We start from the raw sequence: 27,710 nt of genomic DNA, 5'->3' as shown, positions 1-27,710 counted from the left end.
ACAGGCTCCGGACGCGCAGGCCCGGCGGCCATGGCTCACGGGCCCAGCCGCTCCGCGGCATGCGGGATCCTCCCAGACCGGGGCGCGAACCCGGTTCCCCCGCATCGGCAGGCGGACGCGCAACCACTGCGCCACCAGGGAAGCCCCAAAGGGGTTTTTTGAGAGGTGGGACAGTGGGGTGCTGGCTCAACCTTGCTCCTGAGAGCTGAGTGAGTGCTAACTTTTCAGAAATTTTGCCCGCTGACTGCTAACGACAGCCATAGAAAGCTAAATTAAATTAAAAGTAAGGGTAACAAATACTCAAAACTCATCACTTTCTAATTATGCTAGTACAGGTTACTACTCTCTAAGCCATGAGGTTGCTGCATCTATTGTAGCTGTATGGTGGGAAAGCTGTACAGTGATGTACAACGTCCTAACTTCGTGTTCAGTGACGTCATGTTGATGTCATTAAATCCATGATAATGGGACTATTTATGTCACGGAAATCTACAAGTGCTGCAAATCAGGGCCCCTTTCTTCCTTTCTTTCAGAGAGCAGTCGTCAAACATTTACTAGAACACCATGGGGCTAGGCTCTAAGAGCCAAGATCCTCCCTACAGAAGATCCTCACCCATTTCCTCACCCACTGTCCTCACTTGTCCCCAACTCCCACCCCAGCTTTTCTTACGGATTCAAGCTGGATCAAAGCAAGTCCCCTTGGGGAAGAGATGGGGGTGCGGAGCTAGGCGGTAAAACCTGACATACTACACTTGGCCTGCAAGCGGACACAGGACAGTGCAGTGGGAAGCGCCCTGAGCTGGAGGGAAGATGCCCGTGTATTGCTCTCCCCCATGGGAGCATGGAGCACAGTTCTTTTTCTCCTGCCTCCGCACATGGGAAGCATGAACTCCAGCTGGGAAGCGCTTCTACCCAACCCTACTCTTCGTCCAACTCCTCCCTGTACTGGATCTCTTCGATAATAGGAGGGAGCTAGTGAGTCAGAGTTTTCAAATGGCCACCTGCAGGACCCCAGCTTCAAAGGCACACCTCCCAGGGATCACCACGATGAGCAGGCAGGAATGAGGGGATGGGGCAGGGAGCCCTGGACCCCCTGCTTCCTACTTCAGCTAAAGCCCCTTCACTTTTATACTCCACTTTAATGTTTTATAAATGAGAGATCAACATAAGATTTCCTTTGAAAAAAGATTTCTGCTGATAAAAGAAAACTACAACTTTTTGAACATTCGTGCATAACCCTGAAGCATCTCTCACCCGGACTACAGCAAAAGCCTCCTAAGTGGTCTCCCAGTTTCTACTCTTGCCCCCTCCCCCTCCCCCTCCCCTTCCTCTCCCCTCCTCCCCCATCACACACACACGCACGCACGCACGCACGCACAGCAGCCACAGTGATCCTGTTAAAATGCGAATCAGGTCATGTCACTTTTCTCCTCCAAACTCTGAGTTTCTCTTAGCAGTCAGGATAAAGTCTGAAATCTTTAACATGCCCCCAGGTTTCCACAGGGTGTGGCCCCAAGCCCTCTCTCTGATGTCATTGTCTCTCACCCTCCACACTTATCACACACCTGGCCCCCGGGCTGCTCCTCACAGATGCCAAGCATGGTTCAAGCACACCTTCCCCACCCTGGGACATTTGCACATCTTTCTGGACTGCTCTTCCTCTGAGTACCCACATGGTTACTCCCTCAAAGATAATGCCAAATGTTACCATCAGTGAAGCCTTTCCAAATCCTCCTATCAAAACTGGTTCTTTTCACTATAACTCTCTCTCTCCTCAACCTAAAATATGTATTTTATGATTTAAAAACTAGGCCAGGGGCTTCCCTGGTGGCGCAGTGGTTGGGAGTCCGCCTGCCGATGCAGGGGACGCGGGTTCGTGCCCCGGTCCGGGAGGATCCCACATGCCGCGAAGCGGCTGGGCCCATGAGCCATGGCCGCTGAGCCTGCGCGTCCGGAGCCTGTGCTCCGCAACAGGAGAGGCCACAGCAGTGAGGGGCCCGCGTACCGCAAAAAAAAAACAAAAAACAAAAACAAAAAAACTAGGCCATGTTCATTTCAGAAACTGTAGAAAATAAGAAAAAGTACAGATAAGACAATAAAAAGAATCCATTACCATAAACCCAGAGATAAACAATTAACATTTTGCTGTATTTCTTTCTAGTACTTTCCTTTTTCTTTCTTTTGGTTTTATTCTTTTTCAATGATAATTGTGCACAGAGTGAAATAATCAACAAGATCTACAAAGCTTACTATAAGAAGCAACAGTTTCCGACCCTTCCACAGTCCCTCCCCAAGGCAACCACTTTCAACAACTTTAACAATTGCCTACAAATCTATAAAAAAATAAAAAATAAGCAAAAGGACCTAATTTAAGCTTAAAATCTTTTGCACAGAGAAGGAAACTATCAACAAAACAAAAAGACAACCTACATAATGGAAGAAAATACTTGCAAACAATGCAACCAAAAAGGGGTTAATATCCAAAAATGTACAAACAGCTTATACAACTCAATATCAAAAAAACCAAACAACCTAATCAAAAAATGGGCAGAAGACCTGACTAGACATTTTTCCAAAGAAGAGATACTGATGGGTAACAAGCACCTGAAAAGATGCTCAACATCACTAGATTATCATTAGAGAAATGCAAATCAAAATGACAATGAGCTACCTCACACTGGTCAGAAGGGCTATCATCAAAAAGTGTACAAATAATAAATGCTGGAGAGGACATGGAGAAAAAGAAACCCCCATACACTGTTGGTGGGAATGTAAGTTGGTACAGTCACTATGGAAAACAGTGTGGAGGTTCCCTAAAAAACTAAAAATAGAGCTACCATATGGTCCAGCAATTCCACTCCTGGGTACACATCTGGAAAAAATGAAAACTCTAATTCAAAAAGATACATGCACCCTAATGTTCATAGCAGCACTGTTTATAATAGCCAAGACATGAAACAACCCAAGTGCCCATCAACAGACTTAAGAAGATGTGGTGCATATATACAACGGAATATAACTCAGCCATAAAAAAGAATGAAATATTGCCATTAGCAACAATGGGGATGGACCTAGAGAATATTATACTTAGTGAAGTAAGTCAGAGAAAGGTAAATACTATATGATACTACTTATATGTGTAATCTAAAAAACAATACAAATGAATGTATATAGCAAAACAGAAACAGACTCATGGACATAGAAAACAAATTTATGGTTACCAAAGGAGAGAGGGAGAGGAGGGAAGGACAAATTAGGAGTATGAGATTAACATATACAAAACTACTATACATAAAGTAGATTAGCAACAAGGATTTACTGTATAGCACAGGGAACTATACCCAATGTCTTGTAATAACTTATAATGGAATATATCTGCAAAAAAACAGAATCACTATGTTGTACACCTGAAACTAACACAATATTGCAAATCAATTATACTTCAGTTTTTAAGAAGAAATACAAAAAAAAACAAAAAATTAATTAATTTTAAAAAGTTTTAAAGAACACTTTCAGGCATTGTCTATTGATTTCCACTATGGAAGGTGAGGATTTAGCTTCTCTCTTCCCTCTGCCCTCACCACACAGCCACTTACTTTCTATCTTTCTTTCCCCCTAATATATAGTACTTAGGGATAGGTCAACATTGAGTGTTACATAATTATGACTATGCAAATGTTATGAATCATATAGTATTATATTATTACTTTTTCTTTCCAATTATTTCTGTTTTTCCTTGAGTTACTAACTGTATAGTTTCCTGTTTTGTTTCTTTTGTTCTGTTTGCATCAGTAATAAAAACCATACTTCACCAGTTGCCTGTTTCTTGAAGCACTCTTTTCCCTTTGCCTTCTGACGTGGTCCAATATAAAATGGTTTCCCCATGTATCTGGGACACTGCTGACTTCTTGGAATTTCTCTTCACCATCATCCTAGGCATCTTCTGGGTCCTGACCCTGACATCTTTATTTTTCTTGGTTTACTCTCTTGTTCTGGGGGAGCACGTGCTGCATAAAGCTTCCTAAGAAAGACTGCATAGAAGACACATTTTTTTTCGAGAATCTGTACCTCTGAAAATGTTCTGTTCTATCCCCACAACTCATAGATAATTTGGAAGTAGAATTTTAGCTCAGAAATCATTTTTCTTCAGAATTTTGAAGGCATTGCACCACTGTCTTCCAGCTCCTGAGGTTTCTCAATAGAAACCATTCTGATTAATGGCCCTTTGTGAGTGATGTATTTTTGCTAGCTGGAATGTTTCAAGCCCTTTCTCTGGCTTAGTGTTCTGAAACTTCATGATGATGTAAGTGTGGGACTCTTTTCACCCATTGTGCAGTTGTGATGGGCACTTGGTGGCCTTTTCAATCTGGAAACTGGCATTTTTCAATTCTAGGAATTTCTATTAAATTCTTTGACAATCCCCCTCTCCCTTTGTTGTCTTTTTTCTCTCTTTCTGAAATCCCTATTATATGGACCTCCTGGGCTACTCCTCTAATTTTGTCATCTTTTCTCCCCAATTTATCCACCTCTTTGTCTTTTTATTCTACTTTTTATATTCTAAATTTCCAACAGCTCTTTTTTCTCTGAATATTACCTTTTTTATATATAGCATTCTGTTCTTATTTCAGGATTGTAATATATTTTATCTCTTTGAGTATTCAATGAGAATTTTCACCCTCTTTCTGCCTCTCTCTTACAGGTTTTCTGCTCCCTACATAGTCTGTTTCCTCCAAGTTGCTTTTTTCTGTGCATTTGGCTTTTGTTTGGTCTTTCTTATTAGAACCTTTCCTCAGATGTCTGGTAATCCTTGGCCATCTGCTCCTCTGAGGAGAAGGGAACCAAAATGCTGATTGGTAGCTCGAGTACACAGGTGGGGATTGCTGACTGGAGGGTTGCACTACATGCTGTGATCAGGCTGCACGTTCTGGTTGGAAAACTCCAATATCGATATCTTTAGGTCTCTCTCTCTCTCTTTTGAGATGGTCAGACTCTCCAGAGAACATTTATGCAAACTCCTGCTGGAGGGCGTAGGCCTGGCTGACATCATTCATGGGGAAAGGGGGCCTCAGTATCCAGTACACATACACTCACTTAATCCCCCATTTGTGTCCAGGTAGTCTGCCATCCTCTGCTGGGCGGGCAGTCTTCTCCAGGGACTAGAGCCCCAGTCTTCTGCCAGAGGTGCCTGGCTCTTCTCTGTGGAGAAAAGGTGAGGTTCTGGAGAGCCAACTCTGAACTGATCCTCTTTATCTTCTGTCTTCTACACACACACACACACACACACACACACACACACACACTCACTCCCCATTCCAGATTCCCCCGACACACCCGCTGCCCAAACTCTGGGAGGTGGTTAGTGTAAACCAGGTTGGTCCTCAGCTTTCTCCTCTGCCCATGGAGGACGCGGTTTTCACAAGTTTGCTTTCCATCTCCCACACTTGGTTCTGTCATCTGCTCTCCCCTTTTCCTCATCCATGAGTATCTATGCCTTTAAAAAGTGCCTTTATTTCATTCTGAGGGGTCTCAGGAGGGAGTAAAAGTAGATATGTGTTTTCAATCTATGTGTTTTTATCCAGGAGCCCATAGTTGCTATCTGCTTAATTGTTTACTATCTTCTCTCACTAGAATATGAGCTCCATGTTGGCAAAAACTGGAATGTTTTCATCACCCCTATATACTCAGCTCCCAGAAGAGTGTCTGGCACATACTAAGTGCTCAATAAGTGTTGATGAATAAATGGATAAATGTAAGAAGGAAGGAAGATTCCTCCAGTTCTATTTCTATTTTGTAAGTTTTTACTCCCTTTCCCAAATTTATTCTAAATTTCCTTCTCTTCAGCTATGTCCCTTTTTTCCCAAAGACTTCCCACTTCACTGTTTACCAAACTTTATTCTTTCCTGGCAATTTTTTCTTTTTCCTGGCTCACTCTCAACTTTCCTCTCTTTCTACTACCTGGCATTGACTTCATTCTCAATTTCCATGAAGGAGATTGTATTTTCACCCAGTAAAGCACACCCATTACATTTGTAGGCGCTGGAGAAATACAAAGAGAGAATACTTGGTTCCTACCTTCTCTGGAAAAACACAATTTAACTAACTCTTTTTTTAAAAAAATCAAGTTCTATTAAGACACTAATTCAAGCTAGGTTTAAAAAAAGAAACATCAAATTACCAGAGTGTCAGGAGCAGGTGGATTAATAAGAAAAGGCCTGGGGATGGGGAATTTGAGGGATTATTGGAAGGGACAGAGGACTAAGCTTCTAGACAAAGAAAAGCCAAATTAACACTCACAGTGCTTACAGTCACCCTTATCCTTCCAACCCCTCCTCTCCTGCATCCCCTGGTTAAAGCCAGGGCTAAATTGGAAAAGAAGAAAATTGTTCACTTTTCTCTCATTAATAAGATATTTTTGAATTTCTAGTATGTTCCAGCCCTAGGTAAGCAAATCAGACATGGCATCTGCTCTTATGAAGTTAGAGCCTAGTGGGAGATTCAGTTCACAAACAAGTAAAAAAAAAAAAAATAGTATAAACAGTAGCAGGTGCTCTGAGGGAAGTGCATAGTGTTCAGTAATAGAAGATAACAGAGGGGACTTCCTTAGATGGGATGGGCAGTGACGGCTCCTCTGAAAAAGTGTGATGGACTTTTGTTGTTGCTGTTGTTGTATTCCTAAAAAAAATTTCCCACTTTTCTCAGCAAAAGCACTCTTTATCATCTGGAAATTTCAACTCTCCCCCATATGAAGCCATGCTGTTAGATCATGTGGGGTCCCATCCTCAGCTCCAAGTAAAGGTCCTGATTGGCTTAAGTGAGTCTAATCCCTCCCCCTAGCTTCATGTCCCTCCCAAGGTTATTGGTTTAGACATTGGCATGTGATGCTGTTTAGGCCAATGAGGGAGAATGGATCCCTGGACTTGAGCAGAAACCACCAGAAGAGACCCTCTCTCTACACTGGAGATTGTGGTATGAGGATGTTAAGCTTGGAACAGTGACAGCCATTTTGTGATCATGAGGAAAGAGCACCTGTACAGTAAATGAGAGAAACAGGGTCCTCAGTGACATAGATCAAGCCTTTCTTACAGCCAGAACTATTTCTGGACTTATTAGATACAGGAGCCAGTAAATTCTCTGTATTATTTGGGATGGTATGAGTGGGATTTTCTGACTTGCAATCAAAACAAAATAATTGTAACTGCTGGAGAAGTGACATTTAAGCTAAAAACTGAGAACTAACCAAAAGAGAAGAGGATGTAGCATTCCAGGCACAGGAACCAGCCCTGAGAAAGTGCTGGGGAAAGAAAAATCTTAGTGTGTTCAGGGAACTAAGTGGAGGCCAGTGTGGGAGCCACAGGATAAGAGGGTGAACTGAAGCCAGATTGGCAGGCAGGGGGTCGTGGGAAGGAATTTGGATGTTTGGATTTTATTCTAAGGAAATAGGAAACCCCATTCTGAATCATGCCTCATAATGATGTGGTTGCCGAGTGGAGAATGGATTGGACAGGGGCATGAATGGGAGAGGAGTATCAGAATGAGTCTATGTTATTGTCCAGGCAAGAGAAGGTGGCTTCTTAGGCTAAGGTAGTGCTGGTGGGGATGTGAACATAACGAGAAACTAGATAGTACTTTAGTCATTTCTTTAATTTATTTGTACATTTATTTATTCAACCACAGATATGAAGAGTCAGTCTCTGTGTACCACTGTGTTAAAGCTCAGGACCCTAACACGAAAGTATACTTTCTCTATCCAGAAAGAGATTTCTATCTAAAGGGAAACAGCCAGGCAAATGATTATTATAATATAAAAAGAGCTGTGATGGAGGTAACTGCAAGATGCAGTGGGGACATTGGAGAAGAAACCACTAAGTTGGCCTGGGAAATTCAGGGATGGTTTCTTAGAATAAATACAGACTTGGGTTTGAGGAGTTTGTCAGGTCAGCAAGGAGGATATTCTAGCCAGAGTAGAATGCCTCAGTAGAAAGAAATGGAGGCTTTAAAAGAGTTTGTACTCAGGGGAAAAGTAGTCAGATATTTCCAGTGCTCCAATTGCAAAGAGGGACCATGGTAGAAACAGTAGTAATCACCAAACATTCCCTGCATTTCCCATCCCCCTTGCAGTTAAGTGACAAACTCTGAGCTGAAGCTCAGAAGAGCTCAAGCCCACCTTCCGGCTCTCTTTTCCTCCTCTATGGCAATCATGGAGGAAACCTGGTGAAATGGAAAAATCATGTGTCAAAGAAGCCTGGATCTCTGAGTTACTGCATGGAGAACAGGTCTTCTGGACAGTCACCCAAACTTGCAACAGACCTTGTGTAAATAAGAAATAACCCTTTGTTGTGTTAAGCCACTGAGATTTTGGAGTTGTTTGCTAATATATCATAACTTAGCATGACTAATATACAGAGTGATGGGGATAAGACTTGACAGAAGGACAGGGGCCAGACCACAGAGAGACTTGTCTGCCAGGTGCCTTGCTCAAAGATTGGACTTTATCTTGTAGGAATTTAAGAATCACCAAAGAATAGAGATGAGTATGAGACCATTCTGGCAGCAGTGGGATGGATGGATGGAGGGATGGATGGATAGATGGATAAATACTTGGATTTGGGCTTGAGGGGTAGAAGTAGTTCTTAAAAGCAGAGAAATTAGAAAAGAGGTGTTGAAATAGTACAGGAGAAAGATGACGACAGCATGAACTAAGGCAATGGTACCAGTACAGAAAGGAGTGTGTAATTTTGACAGATATTTCAGGAGGGAAAATGCAGAGAGAGTGTGAATTACTGACTATTCATGGGGCACAGAGTGAAAGGAAACAAAGGAGTGAAGCTTTGAGTCCCTTAAGCCCCTACTTCCTTAGCCCTGATATAAACCACCTTAATCACTATGGGTCCAACCGCTGTCGGCATCAAGAGAGGACTGGAAAGAAGAGCTGAAGGAGAAGGCTTAGTGGCTTAATGGCAAATGGAAACACATTGGCCATAAGTCAGAGGAGCCAGGGGACCAGGTCTGGTCGCTCTGACTTGGACTGGTTCAGTGTACTTCTCTAGACTTCAGTTTCCTCATCTGTAAAATGAAGTCATCAGATTTAAAGATCTCCAAGTTCTCTTTCCATTTTAATGCCATAACTCTCAAAAAGGAAACAGAGGAGCAGGGGAAAGGAGAGAAGGGAAAGAGGAGAATAAGACAAGTGAGGAGTTCAGCTAGGACCAATAAGGAAATAAAGGAAGAAAAGAGAAAAGACCAGGTGTGGTTGCTCAAAACGGGATTCTCAGAGCCTCGGTTACCCCAGCAACCCATCTGTTCATCTCCACCAACATTAAGTTACATGGTGTGGATTTTGTCTCAGCTAACATGTCATTGTTTTTGCTTATTGAATTTGTATTTTTAGTTGTGACTATTATGATTATCCTTAATTGACAAAAAAAAAAAAAAGGATCAATGGCTCAAAAGTGGTGATGGGGCTTCCCTGGTGGCGCAGTGGTTGAGAATCTGCCTGCTAATGCACGGGACACGGGTTCGAGCCCTGGTCTGGGAGGATCCCACATGCCGCGGAGCAACTAGGCCCGTGAGCCACAACTACTGCAATGAATAGTGGCCCCCGCTTGCCACAACTAGAGAAAGCCCTCGCACAGAAACGAAGACCCAACACAGCAAAAATAAATTAATTAATTAATAAACTCCTACCCCCAACATCTTCTAAAAAAAAAAAAGTGGTGATGATGAAAATACTCATGTAAATACCACAACTCAGGATAACATCTTAAATGTAAAGAACAGATTTAAGGACAAATGAAGGGAGGTGACCCAGTAAGTGCTGGGAGAAGTGAGAATATGACTGTGATGATCAAGTTAAGGGAAATCTAAGTCTGTAAGTCAAGGACAGGAAAGACCAGCAAAATCTGAAAACTAAATTGTATTTGACTGGTGATATATTTCCTTCTGGACCTCCAGGGTGGCATCCTTTATAAAAATGTTTTCCAATAACAGTAGGAAGCCATGAAAGCTTCAGTGTTATTTTCCAACTTCTCTGATAGAGCAATAAAGTTTTTCCAGAACAAGTGCAAACACTGTAAGTGTTTCCCAATATACAACTGATAAATTGTATTGCTCAAGGTGATGGAGTAACCAAAACTACAGAGGCATCATAAAGGATGCACTCCTCATAGAAAAATAGGTATGCACCGCACTATTGCCAAGAAGTTTAAAAAACCAGCTACAAAGGGAATGATAAATATTATGTTTGGAAAGAAAGCAAAACAATCAGGAAAACTTCTTTGTCATAGAACATTGGTAAATGTTGCAAAATGTCAACTATATATAATGTGGGAGAAAGGTGGTATCACGTCTGTGCAGACATTTCACTTTATATGTGGACAAAATTCAGTTCTGGTGTGGGGCACTTGTATGCAAGACAAGTACTTGATGATTTCCTCTCCCCAAAATCTTTTTTAAAAACAGCTTTATTGGGCTTCCCTGGTGGCGCAGTGATTGAGAGTCCACCTGCCGATGCAGTCCAGGAAGATCCCACATGCCGCGGAGCGGCTGGGCCCGTGAGCCATGGCTGCTGAGCCTGCGCGTCTGGAGCCTGTGCTCCGCAACGGGAGAGGCCACAGCAGTGAGAGGCCCGCGTACCTCAAAAAAACAAAAAAACAAAACAAAACAAAACAAAACAGCTTTATTGAGATATGATCCATATTCCATACAATTCACCCACTTACAGTATACAAAGTAATTGGTTTTGGGTATATTATGGTATATTTGCTATATTATAGTATATTTGGTACATTATGGGTTTTAAAAATTGTGATAAATATATATAACATAAAACTTGCCATTTTAACCATTCTAGGCATACAATGCAGTGGCATTAAATACATTTACAATGTTGCGCAATATCACCACTATCTACAAGACTCTTTTTTTACTGATATAATCAACTGTCCCTCTACTAGAATCCACAAGCTATTTTTCAGAAGGTATATACATCTCACTGAAGATAGCATCATCTTGTTCCAGAAACCTAAGGGTCTATACTGTAACTGTCCTACTGCCATAAACTCCACAAGGGATCTTTTCCCACCATCTATACCACCGGTACCATGGGGCCTACCTGGTCATATAGCCCAAGCCTGTAACTGCTGCAGAGCTCTTTCCTGCTCTGGGCACCAGTCAAAGCTGACAGCCTTGCATAACACCTACTACATGAACTAGATCCGTACCCCCAGGTTTGGAATATGCAGACTCCAGAATCAGAAGAAGCCAACCAGGAGTTGTGCATTGTGCTTCCTTCTTGGAGGTGGAAGGCTTATGATGTATCATTTGTCCTTTACTTTTGAGGGGTTATCCTGACATGCCCCAGAGTAGGAGCCCCTAAATATGTTACTGATGTGGTGGGTCCCTGAATCTTTGTAGGGTTTATCTCCCACCTTGGAAATGTATATGTTTTATCAAGGTAAGTTTTACCTAATCTGACTAGCATATCATTGATATAGTGGTCCAAAGTGATATTCCATGGGATGTCCAGATAATCTAGACTATTTTATGATAGAGGGCAGGAGCATTAACTGGGACAAAACCACAAATGAATATTCTTGTCCCTTCCAAGTCAATGCAAGCTATTTCTGATCCTCTTCCTTAATAGGGTTGAAAAAGAAAGCCTTAGCCAGAGCAATGACCACATATCATATACCTGAGGTCATGCTAATCTGTTCAATAAAGAAATCGCATTTGGGGCTACTAATTGGTTAAGTTTACAGTGGTCCACTGTCATTTTTCAGGATCCATCTGCTGTGTTCAGGTGCCAGATTGGTGTATTAAATGTGATATGATGGAGACCACCACCTGGCACCTTTAAAGGTGGTACTAATATCTGCTATTACCCCCAGAATGTAATATTATGTTTAATTTCCTATCTTGTTGGTGGGCAGGGTGAAGAGAAGCCATTTCAAAACCTTACACTTCACCTTTCCACAACCATACCGCTTCACCCACAGGCCAAGAAGCCGGTGTGGTGTTGTACCGATTACCAAATTATCTCTATACCAATTGCACATTCAGGGACTGGGGCAATGATCGCTGGAAATGATCCAGTGAAGACACTGTGAGCCAGGCCGGATCCAGGACACCATTTATCACCTAGCTCTCACATACCCCGACTCTAAAAGGGGACCCACTATGATGCTTCAGGTCTCCAGGTATCAATGGCAACTCTGACTCTGTGTTCAACAGTCCTTGAAAATGTTTGGATATTTCCCTTTTCCCAGTGTAAAGCTACCAGAGTCAGTGACCATAGGTCCCTCTGGGGAAGGACTGGGAGAATTCATTCCTGAACACATGGAGCTGTTTCGGGATCCTTCCTCCTGGGGACCTGAACTCTCCCTCACTAGATGTGTTGCTGGTTTAAAAATTGACTCGTGTCTAGAAACTGGGCAAGGGGTCACGAATTTTTATTGGAACAATGACTCTCAGACGCCTGATCATCCACCCATGATTTCTTTGGAGCAGTACACTTATGAGCTGCCCATCTAATATTTTGCCCCTAAGAATACTGAGTTCTATTAACTACCTCTACAACCATCTATGGGTCAGGCCCCCTTAGACGCCATTCGAACTTGATGCTCATTCGAACTTGATGCTCATTACAATAATTGTCTCCACCTGGCTTCTGACAGTAACACACTGCTAATGGCCTCTCCTGGTTGGGGTTCCTTTGATCCCTAGTATCATCTGTGAACCCAGTTCTGTAACAGCATCTCCTGCTGTCAGGCCTGGGATACAGAATACAAGCACCACTGAGCTTCTAAGTGTTGCTGGTGCCCTCTCTCCAACACATTCCATATTGCTTTGGTCAATGGTATGTCCTCCTGGCCCTTTCATAGAACACAGTCATCTCGTGGGATTTTGACCCTTACATAGTATATCCACTCTCATGGGCCCACTTCTCTGAGCCTTTTCATTTCTTCTTCCACCATCTGCCACAGCAATTCTGTCATTTCTGCTCCAATTAGTATAGATCACCACTTTTTCCATGCTTCTAAGAGCCATCCTAGCAGCGCGTTTGTACCATTTCCTGGGGGTCTTTACCAGAGTAGTAAGTCCTGTATCTCAGAAGAGTGCTCTCATATCAATAAACTCTCATTTATCAAATGTATATTCTGCCCTTCCCAGCCCTGCATCCTCAGAATCCAATCTTCTCCTGGGTTCTGCTGGTAAAAGTTGGCTAAGTCCTGTGGTTCCTTCCATGATGAGGCCCTCACGTCCTCAGCTGGATTATGTTGTGACTGAGCCCTAGTCATTGGCTTAATGGACAGAAAAAGAGGGGAAGGAAGAGATGCATGTTGTCTTAACAAGGAGAGGTCTCTCCATCATCTTGAGGCAAGGGGGAAGCATCAGTCCCTCATAGGGAGATGGGGGCCACCTGCACAGATTCAGAGGGTATGAATCCCGGATCCAAGATATTGGGATGCAGGAACCCAGATGTCCCCAGCCCATATCTCAGGGTCCCATTCTTTCCCAACCAAGACCTTAACCTTGTAACTTTGGGGAGTTTAACTTTCTGGAGAACTCAGTTACTCTTACAATTAAATCCAAATCCTGAGGCTGATCCTCAACTTTCTCTCCTGCTGAAGATGATGAAGGCCTCTTTGTATGCTACCAAGGAGGCCCTCTGGACTCACCTTTAGATTTTTTTTTTTCTTTTGCAGTATGCGGGCCTCTCACCGTTGTGGCCTCTCCCGTTGCGGAGCCCAGGCTCTGGATGTGCAGGCTCAGTGGCCATGGCTCACGGGCCCAGCCGCTCCGCAACATGTGGGATCTTCCCGGACCGGGGCATGAACCCGTGTCCCCTGCATCGGCAGGTGGACTCAACCACTGCGCCACCAGGGAAGCCCTCACCTTTAGATTTTTAACTGCCAGTTAATCACTCTCAGACTTAAGTTCTTTTTCCAGAGTGGAGTTATTACTTATAACCACCAAACTTCACTGTCCTTAAAGTTACCATTTCCCCCATATTTCTCAAAAGCCTAATACAATGCATGAGCCACCACATTGTCTCCCACCTGTGTATCATCACTGCTCACGACTGGTAAGAGTTTTAATTATTGTGTTGCCACATCGAGCCAGGGCCTATCTGTGCTCCACCTACCACCAGTGATGGGGTTGTCATTGCCACCAGGCAGCATGTGCTCTAGACCCAAACTCCCACCCAGTGACTGCTTCCTCCTATCTCTTCTGACACCAGCTATCACAGGTTGGATTCCCCAGGAAGAAGATTTGAGACAGATGTTAACATGCAGGACATTTATTATAAGACTTACTCTTAGAATCAATACTTATGAAAAAGAGAGAAAGGAAGCAGGATTGGGCAAAGGGAGAATTTGAGCTGTGATCCAATCCTAAGTCAACCCCATGGAGAGTTCTGAGGCTGGGACAACACTTTAGAGTTGTCCCAAGATGGGGTGAGGGGGTGGGACCTGTCCATACCCCCACTGATCAGTCAGCCCCTGGAAGGAGACATGACCTTGGGTGAGGCATTTTTCTTCAGCAGAAGCATCTCTCAAAGAGGGCTGTAGGCTGAGAGCTGTCTTCCAAATGCACTCCCAGGAACTGGGAGGGGTGGGGGATAGGGAACAAGTCTTTCACTCCTGGAGGGGAATCTGGGTGGTGGACATCACAGTGCCCACACAAAGAAAATGGTGAAAATTTAAAACATGATGAAATTGCAGTCACTGATAGATAATGACACTGACAGATACTGATAGACACTGATTGTCACTGATAGGTAATATTGGCTATTCATGAGGAAGAAGATTTTGAAATGAGAGATGAGATAAAAAGAATGTCTTCATGGATGGACCTTGAGGACTACACTAAGTGAAATAAGTCAGAGAGAGAGAGAGACAAATACTGTATGATTTCTCTTATATGTGGAATCTAAAAAAAAATTTTTTCTAATTTTAAACCAAGCTCATAAATACAGAGGACAGATTGGTAGTTGCCAGAGGCAGGGGATGGGGGTGGGGAGTAATTTAACTAAAGTAAAACTAAAATAAATAAATACATTAAAATAAATAGTAATTTCTTCATGACCATTTCTATGAGCTCAAGGGTCTTGCTATAGAACATATCTCACTGATATATTCAGTATCTTGGACAGCCTGAACCTGCATGGTCATGTGAAGGATAAGATATCCAGATATTTTTTAAGACTGAACCATGGTATAAAGAGTTCAAAAATGCAAAACAAAAAAACCTGATTTGTTGCCAGCATTTAATGGCTTTCCTCACTCATTGGAAAACAAAACCTACTGTGTATTATTTAAATATTTTAAAACACACCTGAATGTGGCAATATGACATAAATACTTTTCAGAGTCAAATGGAACCCAAGAATAGACTAGGGATCTATTTGCTGTTATCTCCTGATTTGCACCATCCAACTGTCCCACATTTGAGTGTGATAAGCTCATTCATTGAGCATCTGACAAACATCAGATGCACTCTTCAGAAAGAACCTTCATCATAATTTTTGGGTCTGTGCGTGATTGAAATTATCCAGAGGCAAATATGTGGGCCTTTTCCCAAACCTTCATAAATGTAAGATATGGTTTTCTAGTTTAATAACATAGCAAAATAAATTAAAATATAAGAAAAGAAATAATAAAAGATGAAAGAAGCAGAGTAAGTAAAGAAAGCAACTTGGTGCAGCTCAGATCAATGACTCAAGTGGTTGATACAAACAGATTATAGATGTCTTAAGGGGAGATTGCCAGCAACATCATCTATCTCAATGCAATGAGACAATTATCATATATTTTTAACATATCATTTTATTTTTATTTTATGATGAGGACAATTTTGTAGTCAATTTGTTATAATTTACCTAAATTGGCAGATAAGGGTCTGACACCTCCATAAGTGTGCACGTGTACACACACACACACACACACACACACACACACACACACACACACACACACAAACTGGTGATCTTCCAACTTCATGTCCTCAGTTCTTCCAGGTGGTAATGACAGAAGGACGGCCAGCAAAGAAAAGGACCTGGAGCAGGCACTTGTTTCATCCATCTTATTATGCTTTGTGCTGACTCCATACCTTAATAACCTCCTCCCAAATACCTTACCAACCCAGCCTAAATCATCCCTTTGTATGAGACAGTATATATCTGATGCCCAATAATAACTTCTTTGTTCTAGCCTCCCCCTGCCCAGTACAATTCCATTTATTATCTAACCTTACTTAGGCATTTTCAGCATTCTTTACATGTTCCTCCACACAAATTTTCTAAAAAGCCAGCTGTGCAATTTAGACCATCCCTGGAGATTACTGACCAGTTGGGTTTGCATTTATGAGCACATAACTGAAGCTGACACGGCCTTTACCAGAATTAATAGCTCTTTGAACAATTCGCTTTCACAGCATTTTACAAACAGCTTCATAATATATCTAAGGGCAAGGCAGGTGTTAATTAGTGTCACTAATAGCTAAGTATTCAGAGGTGAAATAATTAAGTGGCTGGACCAATAGGAGCAAGAGGTGGAAGGTGAAGTTGGAGTCTGTGCAGGTTCAAGGTGGTAGAAGTTTCCATCTGTCATTGAGGAGCTGTTCTCTGCTGAGATGAGTCTTCTGTTAGTGCTGACCAGGACTTACTGCCGGCAAACTCGGTTTGTATGCATGCAATATTATTTTGAAACACCCGGTGCTTCTTTCTTCACACTCTCTCTTTAGTTTCTCCTCTTATTCAATTTTGGTTACTCTATTTTACAAGCAAAGCAGCTGTCTGTATGGTGAAGAGGTGCACCATTCAGATTCATGGTTTACACTCTGCTAAATGTAAGCCTGCCTAATCCTTTCATATCATTGGATTACTCTCCCCGAGTGAATTTTCCCAGCTTTCATCATGAGAAATCGGCTCTCGGCCAAGAAACCACTCATCCCAGCTCAGGTCCACCTGGCCTTTCCCAATTGTCAATTCCTCCATCTTTGGCCATTAAAAGTGCTTTCAGACTGAATATTTGCACAACCATTTCTGAAAGCCAAACACAAAATCTTTGTTCCACAGGATCACTAATCTCTATATAGGATTCTGCTCTGAATTATCAAGCAAAGAAAGAAAGAAAGCTTTTGATCGTTGGGTCAGTTTTCTCTTAATATCATCTAATTAGATAAAAATAAATGTATTTAAAGTTTAAATTATAACGAAGGTCAGACTGGAGGATTTCAAGAAGAAAATATACCTCTTTGTATTAGTATTAGGTGGCTGCATTTGGAAGGTAGACTAAGAAAGCCATCCTAAAATTCCTAAATGCTCCATAAATGTTCCATCAATTAAACTTTTAATGGAGTTTTAAAAAATATTCATGGTTATTTGCTACCTAATTCCCTCCACAGGTCCGAAGAAGGAGACCTTCTTGGGTTTCAAAGGGAAAGGGTTCTTTGTGACTGCAAAACAGAACAAGGGGTTTGATTCACACACACTCCTCTGTCAATCATGTCTGAAATTCTGAGCATGTGTAAACTCTCTCACAGAGACAGCACAATAGCACCTTGCCATTCGATCGCTGATTTTCATCCCTCCTGGGCTAAACTTTAACAACTGTAAGCAAGCAATTGAGGGGAGGGGGGAGGTTTGATGGAGCCCCTTTCCAGCTCAGGTACTCACTGGGCTTTCAGGACCTAAGAGCCACCTTCATTTCACAGGCAAACACCCATACATCCACCCCGAACACTAAATCTCGTTAAACTATTATGAAAAAAGTTCATCTGTACATTTTCCACTTTTTACACAAAACTTTCAGGAGTCTGAGTGAATTCAGCATTCGAGACGTTAAATGTACACACACGAGCAATACGCTGGGTGGGCTTCCTTTATGCTATTTTAGTGATTTCCTTGAGCCCAAGCAGTCAAAAGTGGGAAGACAGAAAAAATGCATTTTCAGTGGCTCAGAGCTTCTCTTCCACGTTTTCTGTCCTTTCCATTGCTTTCCAGAGCTGCCACAGCCAAAGGAGGTTGGGGAGCGGTAAGGGGGAGGCTGCGGGCAGAGGGGCACTTTATCCAAATATGGTAATGATGTTACCATATTACCAGAGCACCATGTTACCAGAGCACTCGCCTTTCACAATTCCTTTCCTCTAATCTTCCAGATGACAGGGACCAGGAAGGTCTTGCAACCCACTCTCCGAAGATGGCACCTCTGGTTTAAATAAAATAGTCCATAAGAGCATGAAACTTTGAAGAGAAGAACTAGAAAATATCTTGCTATATGGTTGACTGACAATACATCTATTTTAAAGTAAGTTCCTTCAAGGCAAAGGACCATATTTTCTATGAAGAGTAGAGGGTAACATCCCACAAACAGTAAATGTTGATAAGAAAGTCAACAGGAACTCAGCTCCCATTCATAGAAGTCTGTGTGCCATGATATGTACTCACACTCCCAAGTTTCACTTTGCATTTCTGGTTCATCAAACCCTCAGACACAGGGTTGAAAGTCAAAGTGAAACGCCCCACGAAGAAAACCACATTGATTTTTACCTGCTTTAATGTCAATGTTTTGAGAAACTAACATGAAATCAGTCCAGTGCACTCTACACTCACCTTTTGGGGCATATAAAATACCTCCAGTGAAGTGTCACAAATTTGACTTGCCACAAAAATGTTCACCAGTGAGAGGGGTTTTAGTTAAATCCAAAGCCTTCACAATGATTTTTAAATGTTTTTAAAGACCCCTTCTTGAATGTCTCAATTCAGTCAAGTATTTAATGGTTGAAAGAGGAAAAACAAGGCACTTCTAAATTTCAGCCCGTGGTAAGCGCTTTGTGAAAACCTGAATCCCTCAAAATAAATGCCAAAAGTAACTATGCAAATTTCTCCATTAATATGCATACAATAACATGGTCAAACCAAAGAGACAGAAAGAGAAAGGGCTCTAAGAGTGAGGACAGATGGGAAAGAAAAAGGAAGAAAGTTGGAGGGGAAAAAAAGATCCAAAGATGAATTTCTTTTTCACCCATTTCTGGAACAGGTAGAATTTTTACCTATTATTACCAGAAGAGGTCTGGTCTGAAGTGCTCAAATTAGACCTGGAGTTGAATTGGTCTGTCCAGTTTACCTGGCGCTGAATTTAGTCAGTTTTCCTGGGGCCATCATCCTATGTGCCCAGCGACTCAGGTGCTTTTCTGTCTGTGTCTCTGAAAGGATATGACAGGGGCCAGCCCAGTTTCTGTAAGGCCTCGGGGAAGCTGAGAGTCAAATGGACGAAGTAGGAAGGAAGCCAAGATCCTACTGCTGGGAATGTGCAAACAGAAGAGCCGGAGTGGCTGAGTCAAGGACCTGTCACGGTCACAGAGCCCAGCTGGTTGGAGGCAATTCCTAGAAGACTGTCTAATGGGAGCACTTGGGGGCTTTATTATCGTCTTTTTAAAAAAGAAAATGATAACCCTGGGCTTTAGGTTGCTGTCTTCACTGATAAAATTCAAAGAGCCCCAAGTGGGAAATCCTCAGAGGTGGGGATGAGAAGAGACAGGGCTCGCTCACCCCACTGTAGTGCGTGCCCGGTTCCTCCCTGCCACCCCAACTGGTGGTGGGTAGTGGCTTCTATCTCCCCGTCCTTAGGGCCTGATCCAGTACCTGGTGTTTGGCAGACATTCAATAAAAGTGCTCAACTCAGTGACTAAGTGGACAAATGGTCATGAATAGATACTACTTGATACTTTCAATCTGACCCGTCTTAGGATGTTTTTAAGATATTTGTCCCCAGGGTCAATTAAATATCATCCATCTCTAGAAAGCCCCAGGAGTGCTACACTCATGCTCCGTTTGCCTTCTCTAGAGTGACAGAGGCTGCTTCTTTTCTGGAAACACACAAAGAAGTATCTTACGGGCTGCCCATCTTCCCACCTTTTTGCCTGTAAACAAAGTCTCTCTTTGCCTCAAAAATATAGTATGTGTGTTTCCAAGCTGCAGAAAAACCGTTGAAAATTAAACCACAGAGCAGCATTTTAATGAGAACATGATTACCTAACACCTCACTGTGGTTTCAGATGGCCTTGTGCCAACCTTCCAAACGCTACCAGAAGTTCAGAGTAAAGAGGAAAAAAGAAAAAAAAGGGGAGGAAAAAAAAGTGATTAGCATCCCCTTAGTGAAGGTAGCTGTCTTGGATGGCTTCCAGAAAGATCTCTGTAGAAGGACATGGGTTATTGGTATCTGCAGTTAACAAAACTTTCTTCCTGTTTTGAAAAGTTTGAGAGAGAGAGAGAAGGGGGGCCACCCCTTGAATTAGTACATAATGTCCTGAACTAGGTGTTTTTAGCACCAAAGCTCGGCTGTAAGCGTCTGTACCTAGCGCTGTCTATCTCATCAACTTGCCTTCTGCGCACCCACTTGCTATTTCTGTAGCCTAGGTTACAAGACTGCAGGTGTTGATGCTCCACTGGCCTCTCAGAACAAAGCCCGTGCGAGCACTGTTCCTCCCTGGTTGGCAGCTCGCACTGAGCACATCAGGCACCAGGCACAGAAAAGAGGAGGGAGGCGAGAGGCCCGCGCTGGGGTCATTTTTCAGGGGCATCCTTTCCTTGGTCTCCAACTGGCCTAGCACTGAAGCACTTGAGGTTGCGGTTTCATTTCCACATTGGGTTTCCTGACTTAACCCCTGAACTGTCTTCTGCCGTTGTCTTCCCACCGGTTCAACGACAACCAGATGGCCCTGCGTGGCCACAGGCAAAAGCGGATCACAGACCCAGAAGACGCTGTAGTGGAATCCCTTCATTCCGCAGATGAAGAAATCCAGGCCCAGAGGAAATCTAGAGATTCACCCAAAGTCGCACAACTACTCAGCCTCCTGATTTCCAGGCTGCAGGTGTTGCCGTAGACATGCTACTCCAATTCCTTTCAGTAACATAGTAACTGAAACTCCACTTGCACACAACTTGGTGGGCACAGAGCAGGCATAATGTATGCTATTTTCCTTCCTTGCAAAGTATTCAGCACTGTGCTAAGCCCCAGGAAGGATAAGTGGAAACGTACCAAAGACTCTTGCCCTCACGAAGTCATAATATCTTGAAGGTAACAACATGTACACATTAGGCATAGAAACAATACAAATGAATGCAAAGTAGGGTGCAAAATGCTTAACAGCATCTCATACAAAAAAAGCGAAATGTTCTCCCTCTTTACTCCCTTCACTTTGTTAACTCACTGGTTTTGTCTTCATTTTGAGGTCACCTCTCTCAGGAAGCCTTCCTGGGTTTGGTTCAGGTTGGACTCTAAAGTGCCTGTGCACTTGTCTGGGTTCCTGTGAGCCTTGTGAAGACAGGTTCCTGGTTGGCCATGGGTATTCCCATGTCTATTGCCTGGAACATAGTTGGTGCTCAGTAAACGTCTGGGGAAGAAAAGAGCTGAATGTCAACTGAGAACCTTTTAGCCATCAAGTGGGATTGGAGATGGGCTCTAAAATGGGAAGGATTTGAATCAATGCAGAAGGGGGTCCAGAAATGGGTGGATAACACCGTCCCCATAGAAAAGTCACCACCACCTGGGCTGGTGAGAAGTCAGTGAGGAGACCCCAGGGATGGAGTAGGCATCTTTGATGAAGAGGACCAGGAAGGTGCTGCTGGATAGGTCAGATGAGGCCAGACTCTGGGAGGTCACGGAGGCTGAGTGGATGACGGCAACCAGAAAGAAGATGTGTTGCCCTTTAAAAAGAAGAATTAGAGAAAATCCAAGCCAGGAGAAAGCTGCACACAGCAAACCACTCAGCTCAGTTTTAGAATCTGATTTTGAGAAGCATTTTTCGTACACTTGGAAAGAAAGCTCACAGGCTTTCCTTTGGTAGCTACGGTTTTCCCCCCTTCTCAGCTTTGTTGTCTCTTTCTCAACACCTGAAAAGACAGGCTGAGTTTCACCTTAGGAGAATGCAAATAGTCAACTGCAGTGAAGAAAAAAATGAATCACAATCTCAGTTACAGATTTTTTTGAAACCCTGTACTAAAGGGAATTCTGAAAGGACCACTGACTCATTTCAGCCAGTGAGCTGGAGTGAACATTTAATGCGGTGACAGGGGCCAAGGAAACCACGTCTCTGTGGGGAACCGATGGTTTAGGCTGCTCTTATCTGGATGCCTTTACCAAACAGACAGAGTATCACCTTTTACTCGGGGGCACCTGGCACACATTTACAAAAAGAAAGGAGTTCCGAGAAGAAGAACTATAATTATCGACAGCAGAGAGGGCTCGGTTTCTGCTCTCTCATGGCCCATCCACAGGGTTATCAAAATCAAGGAGCAAAAGAGTTTGCCTGAGAATGGGGTGTGAAGGAGGAACAAAGGGTCCTAAAAAACAATGGGATTAGGGATATTAAATATGCCCCTCCCTCACATACAAGGCTGAAATGTTACCTTGTGGGCAGCCATATATTACACAGAACACAGCTGACATTCTATGTCAACTTCCACCGTTCTAGCAAGATGTTAACTTGGAGGAAATGCCAGGAAAATGCAAGGCTGCAGGAGAGAGGAGGTGTATTCCTATGGACGCCTAGCTGCTAGGCAGTCCTGGACTGTTGCTGGTGGCATCGACTCCAACCTAGAGCAGACTAGGTAGAAAAGTCTGACTCATCTCTAAGGAAGAGCCTTGAACAGGCTCATAAATAGTTCTGCTACTCCCCTGGGGAAGGTCACCTGGAGGTTATAGGTTTAGAGACCTTAACAGTTCTGTGGGCTGAGATGTCATTGCATGCAAGGCAGCAAGGCCACATGTAGATGAGGATACATCACATGATTGGCCTCGACAGAGGAGCCATTCCTCTCTTGGGGCCCAGCTGGGAGCAGATTTGAACTTCTAAGTGACGTCTTAAACAACCTAAGTCCCAGTGATCTTTGGGATCCATGTGACCAAAAGAAGAGTCTCTCCTAATGAGAGGTTCACTCCTCAGGCACCAGGAAGGAGACATGGGAGGTGAGCTGATGCATTGGAAGCAGCGCTTTGTCACCCACACACTGGAGCAGCCGTAAGAAATGGTGGCTGCCATCTTCCTGCTCACCACCAGCCTCTGGAGGAACCCAGTGAGACACCCCCGGCTATGGGGTGCAAGAGAGAGCATGCAGACATCTGGCTTCCCTGGTCCTACACTCCTTCATGTGAAGAATGATGTGAGCTTCTGATGCCCTTCTCCTTCCCCTGCATCCTTGACATGGGCTTCTATCGGCTTCTAAAGAGTGGTATCCTCAGCCCTGGACCAGCACAGGCCAGGTGTGCCATAAACATTGATGTTGACGGCTGGACTCATGACAAGAGGTAGGCACCACTTTGCATTATCATCATTTTGATGAGGAAACCGAGGCCCTAAAACATCCAGCTATTTGCCCAAAGCCTCTCAGTTAGTAAACCCACGTCATTTAGCTCCAGAGCCCAAGCTCTTAAACGCATTCCACTCCTTTGCCCAGGGTAGGCTGGATGGCTGGAAGAATTGGGCATGTCAGAACCTTCTTAAAGAGCACTTCCCCTCCCCTGATTTTAGCAGCATCAGTCCCCTCCATTGGGCTGGTGCCTGCTTTATGTTTGCCAATCTCAGTTGTGGGCTCAAAGTCACAACTGTTTATCCCTCCTCAAGAGCTCGTCACACCCAGTGTCCCCGGTTTCATTTGTACACTGGGGTTCCAACTGTCACTCCCCAGCCAGCACATTGGTTTCACTTCCCCGGGCCCTAATTCATCCGTTTTTTGAAATAGGGATCTATCTACCAGGGTGGGTGTGAGAAGTAAGAAGAGGCACATTAAAAAATAACCGCAGAAGCCTCACCATGACGCTGTTCATGCATTAGTGAACACTTCACAAACAAAAAGCCTTATAACAGGGTATTTGTGTCCTTTCTTAGCAGTCTTCTGTCTCAACTCTGGCTGACGTCAGAATCACCTAGAGCATTTTTTAAAAATACAAACACTGAGGCCCCGCCTCAGTCCTACTGAATCAGAAACACCATGGTTGAGGCCCAGGGATCTGATTTTTACATAGTAGTGGTCCTAATTAACTTACCTACTAGTCGAATTAGTACCTAGTAGTAGTACCTGTTAGGCAGGGGCCTGGGCAGAACTAGATGTTCACCCTTCCAGGAGGTTCCATCAGGGAGAGATTCCTGCCCAGGATGGGAAGGTAGGTTTCCAGGACCTGGAAGCTGCCTCCCAAATAACAGCCTTCTTACTTGGCTGGTTCTTGGTTGGTAGCTCCCTGCTGCAAGCCGAGTGGTACTGGTGTACAGACAAATCTTCTTTTCATCCCATTCCACTCTGCTTATCTCCCAAGCTCTCTCCCTGGCAGCCCAAGTGGGGGTAGGCTCCAGGTATAGACAAAAACTCTGCTCCCTCCAGGCTGCCTTTTCTCAGCCAAACCAGAAGATCACTTTTAACAACCACAAAGTTTCATGAACCACCAGAGGAAAGCTGGTCAAGCCATTAGTGTCTGCTGATGAAAAACATGCTTAACTATACACACAAGTCCCCAAACACACAAAATTATGAATTCAAGACACGTTCAAATAAATTTGGTATTTTATTCATCACAACAGCATCCACATGTCTTTTGAAAAGTTGCAGCTCATTATTAGGTCTGAAGCAAGATTTGAGACTTGGGAATATTTGGACCTTTTACAATAACTTCCCTGGGGGTCCACTGCCCAAAGATCGGGAACCAGCACGTGCCACACTGTCAGGGGCAAAGCCCGGTGGCCTGTCCACCTGCACTCACTTGCTCCCGAACAGTAAATATCCCCCAAAGAATCCAATCGTGGAACAACAGTGTTTGAAAGGGGCCACCAATGCATAACCAAAGAGCCAGAACAGTGATCTGAGGCCAAGAATAAAAGATAAAATGGATCTGAAGATAAATTCTGCCTATAGCAAATTATATCTAGGGCCAGCCTTGAGCCTCACTCAGGAACCAAAGTTGGACATTCAGAGGTAGACCAGAACACTCAGCAAAGCAACGCTTATAATATTATAGGAGTAAAGTTCTGGAAGCAAGGGTGCTTGCTTCGACCCAGTCGAAGGCCTCAGAAGTGTAAGGATCTAAGAAGCATCTTGAAACCAACATTTTTTTTTTCTGGTCTGCCACGTTTTGCCACCTATGGTGCTTATCTTCTAAAGATGTGCACGTAGATGGAGTCACCCGATGACATCAGTAACACGATAGCATCAGACACACATTGCCACAGGAAGCCCACAGGCAGGTGCAACCAACACCCACACTTTGAAAAATAAAAAGAGAAGCCTTCAGGCTTTCTCTAAACAGCATCACCCCACTTTCCCCAATAGCCTCCCCCCTGACCTCTATTCATCACACCCTAGCTGGAATTCCAGTCACCCTGACCTCCTCAATCCCACATCAATGAGTCACCAGATTCTAGTTCCCCAAGATCTCTTTTATCCATTAGCCTCCTTCCAATTCCCAACACTATCCACCTAGCCCAGACCTTTACAACCTCCCACCTGAGCTATCCAACTAGGTTTCTGTCTGCTCTCTCCACCTCAGCTTCCTCTTTCCAACCCATTCTACACTCCACTTACAGACTAATTGTTCTAAAAGATGGTTCTGACCATAGTATCTACCAGCTCAGCATCTTCACAGTTTTCCTGTTATTTTATGAAGTCCAGACCTCTCAGCCTTGCCTATAGAACGAACTATGCTCTAGCCTCAACGTGCCTCTCCAGACAGAATTCCAACCTACATTCCAGTCAAACTGCCTGATCGTTTTGTTTAAGCTTTCTCATTTCAGTCAGAATGTCCTCCTTCCCGTCCAACTCTTTCCAAGTCAAAATCCTACCCATTCTATATACATCTCCTGTGTGAAAGACCTCTTCCTTCTCTACTGGACCTTGTTTCTACTTCGCTTACACGGTCCATTCTGCTCTGGCTTATGTTACAGTTACCTATGTTCCTATATTGCCTCCTATGTTGGACTCAAATGTCTTAAGACCGAGGATTGTATGCTTTTCGTCTAGTTTCTATCCCACCACCTAGCAGAGCTGTGTACATCATAGGCACTCACAACAGTTTGTGAAAAGGAGAAAAGAAGGAAGGAAATGGGGAAGGAAGGAAGGGAGGGAGGTAGGGAGGGAGGAAGGGAAGGAGGGAAACAGGTACTGAAGAGGCCTCAGCAGTAAAGGAGCTCAGAAGGGGCCAGAGAGAGCAGGAAGAGAATCCACTAAGAGAGGAGAAGGCAAATCATAAAAAGAAATGGAAAAATTAAATAAAATGCTGTGGGACAGATCTGGGGCAGTGTGAGAGTGTGTGTTCCAGATCCGAAGGGGAGAAGAATCAAGGAAACTTGCCTGCACCGTGAGAGGACTTACACCAACTTGATTTGACCCCAGGGGCAGACTCTATCATCCCGTTATCTCCCCCACTTCTCAGAGCAGAGCTGGGGTCTTCAGGTTGAAACTTGGTTCCTGTGATTTATGAAGCCTTAACAGGTAGAAACTAGCCTTCCTCATATACTCCATCTAGATTTAACTAAAACATCTTATCTCTATAATAATTAACTTTTAATTTAGTGTTATTGCCGTTTACAAAGTAGCCTCATCCATGACCCTGTACGGTCTTCACATCAGTGCCACAAGATAAACGGTTAATATAATAGTTACTCCCTGCGGGTTGTCTGGCGCGTTAGAGTCTGCAAAGCAACTTGCCTGACAAGGTCGTCTTGTGTGGTCCCCACTCACGTTTCCATTAGTCCCTTAAACCCCAGTCACACCCAGGGAGATCCATCTCCTCCAGCTTCCAGGACATGGCCTGCTGCTTTACACTTCATCGTCTTTGCAGATATTAGACAAACAGGTAGAATGGGTGGACAGATGGGTAGAACTCTTTTTAGCTCTTCACAATCTTCACCTCCAGAAGCCAGGTGAGGGACTCTCTAGAGTCCTCCCCGGTGGGGTGGGAGGGGTGTTTGTCACCAGACAGGCACACCTGGCATTCTGTGGCTGCCTCTGCTTCTGTGGAAACTCTAGAAGGGGACTCAGGACCAAGGGGATTATGGGACCCACAACACTGCCTCTGGCCAGTGAAGAACAAACACACACACACACACACTCACACACACACACACACACACACACACACACGTGTATACACCTCTGCCCCAGGCAACACAAAGAAGGCAGAGCTCACACAGTCAAACCCACTTCCTTTGCTGTTGGGAGAAAAGAGGAAAACTCTTTACTCACTACAAAGTGGGACAGTGACGGGGGGAGAGAAATCCCCTCACACACTGTACTGTATTGGCTTACTTTTGCCAATTTCTGATTCTTGTAGATGCCTCACATGCCCCCATTTTCAGCTCTTTCTTCTGCAGAATTCATTCAAGACAGCTCATTCTGTTTGCAGAGGACACAAAGGCGTGGGCCAGGGACAGGTCAGAAGAGCAGGGCATTCTAAGTGGTTTTCTCTGACTCAAGATGGGGGTAAAGCAGAGATTTCCAAGGAGAAAATAAAGCATACAGTTGGAAAAAATATACTTAATCGTGGTTTTTCTTTCAGATTTGGAAAATAGCCTATCTTTTCACAGTACAAACTATAGAAAGTAAACAAAGTTCAACAAAACCCTCTAGGCTGGTGGAGAATGGGCAGAAGAGATATCTTCTCTATATTCATGCTTTCAAGGACAAGGCCAGGGATTTCTTGTGGGACTCACCAGAAAGGAGG

This window comes from Physeter macrocephalus, chromosome 2, assembly GCF_002837175.3.
Source record: "Physeter macrocephalus isolate SW-GA chromosome 2, ASM283717v5, whole genome shotgun sequence".
NCBI classification, from domain to species: domain Eukaryota; kingdom Metazoa; phylum Chordata; class Mammalia; order Artiodactyla; family Physeteridae; genus Physeter; species Physeter macrocephalus.
Note: the sequence above shows the minus strand (reverse complement) of the source record.